The sequence below is a fragment of the Chenopodium album genome, chromosome 7 (assembly GCF_948465745.1).
Source record: "Chenopodium album chromosome 7, dcCheAlbu1.1, whole genome shotgun sequence".
NCBI lineage: Eukaryota > Viridiplantae > Streptophyta > Magnoliopsida > Caryophyllales > Amaranthaceae > Chenopodium > Chenopodium album.
Window position 1 is genome coordinate 14971017 of NC_137840.1, and position 2059 is coordinate 14973075.

The following is a 2059-nucleotide window of genomic DNA, read 5'->3' on the forward strand; positions in this document are numbered from 1 at the left end:
CACAGAGAAAGGAGTCTTTCTATTCCTAATTAATTAAAGTAATCTAAATTATAAAGTAACCAATATGTAAATTTGGATATAAAACTAAACTACGGAGATTAAGAACAAGGAGAAAACAATGAATAAAAGGCCTAGGGCATAGGTTCACCAATAAATAATATTCCAGGGTAAAACATAATAATCAATCATCAATGCATACATTAATCAGATCATAAAGGGCTTTCGATACGTATTACAATCACACAATTAATTTACCGGTATTAAATCTCATCTCTCGAATCTCGACTTAACCATTTATAAATTAACCTGCCTATTGAAACTAGACCTAAACATCAATTCTCATCTGTCGAATCTCGAATCAAATTGTTAAACTCATGCATAAAAGATCTGCGCAAATCTAGTCACAGAGCATTAAATCAATCAATAGGAAATTAATCTAGCATTGATAATCAACAACAATAAATTACCCACTACTACAAAAATATGTTTAGAGAACGGTTTAAATAGGCTTTATAGAACATCTTAAGACCGTTCTACTGCTAAGCGATGTATAAAGTATAAAGAACGGTTCGAATAGGCGTTTTGTATACTCAATTATAGAGAATGGTTGTGTATGATCACCGTCCTTTATTCCCTGCCTAAAATTAGAAAATAATGACGGAAAAAACAACGGTAATTACTTAACCGTCTTGTTTTGCTATACCAAAGAGAACGGTTTGGTATGCCAACAGTTCTCTATTCCTCATTTTTTTATTAAAAAAAAATTTAAAAAAAAAATCATTTGCGAGATATATTAGGTAGCTAATTGCAAATTGAAAAACTTACTCAAAGTAAATACGTAGAAGTCAAATGAAAATACCAGCCACCAAATTACTCAAAACTTATTATTAAAATTGATAATATTTTCATACAACTCAATTGCAAATGAAAAAGGAATAACAAGATATCAAATAAAAAAATTTTGCTACAAGGATCTCTTTTTCTTTCAATGATGCTGATCCACTGACAACAAATAATTTACTTGGATGGAACACTTGATCTTCTTTATGAATAATCTGCATTAACATGAAATTAACATGTAAATTCCGAATTCACAAGACATGCATGTCCTGCAATTAAACAAATCTCCTAGACTATTAAAAAATTCATCCAAATCGAACAACAGACAATGAAAAAAAATAAATCAAAGCAAAATTTATAACTCTAAGTTTGTGAGGAATATATTTTCAAAATAGCATCAAAATTAAGATCTAATTAAGAATCAAGGAAAATCAAACAATAAAAATCGCCATCATAAGAATTGGGATATATCGATAATAACAAGACTAGAAAACTAAATTGAAACTAAATTAAACGAAATAAAAGAGGAATGATTTACCTTGAAATTGGATCTTATTGACTTCGTTTTGTTGATATAGCTTTGAAATTATTCAAAAGGAAAAGCTTATAATTATAAATCGTGGCTCGTCGTTGTCAAGCATCTCTAAGGTTATAGCTTCTCTCCTTATAAATGACCAATCAGTTAGGGTCAAATTAATGGAGGAAGAAACTCTAAACTGGATCTAAGGAGAAGAGAAACGAAAATCTATGGGAGGGATGAGAGTGAAAGAATAGAGCGGCGGTTGAAAAGTGGAGTAAAGAAAGAGGATGGAGTAGCAGTCGTGCTAGGGTTAACAATACAGTACTTTATTTTTTTTTTAAAGGTATTCAACGTGAATGTGAAAGTGAAAATGAATTTGGGTAAAGTATTACTCCTTAATTTTTTCCCTCCTAATTTAAAAAAAAACAATTAATTAATACAATACAAAATGGTTGTCTAGATGACCGTTCTATATCATCTATAATAATTTTTTTTTTTAATATTTGAGTAAAATTAAATAGAAAACGGTTAACTATGTTAACTGTTCCATATGTATTAATATACAGAACATCTCTTATATAAACACGTTCTATATTCTTCCGTAGAACACCTACCTTTGGTAACCGTTCTATACTTTGCGATCTCTAATCTAGTTTTTGGTGTAATGACTCCTTCATATTATTTATGGATCCCCACAAA

General features: G+C 29.7%; 1 long non-coding RNA gene across 1 annotated transcript; it reads right to left on the reverse strand.

Annotated features, from left to right (window-relative positions):
- Positions 1-850: 850 nt before the first annotated feature.
- Positions 851-1687, reverse strand: LOC145640943 (uncharacterized). The gene is made up of 2 exons (XR_014115024.1): positions 1379-1687; positions 851-1055 (listed from the first exon to the last, which is right to left on the reverse strand). It is a non-coding gene; the product is annotated as an uncharacterized LOC145640943 (long non-coding RNA).
- Between the last annotated feature and the right edge of the window lie 372 nt (positions 1688-2059).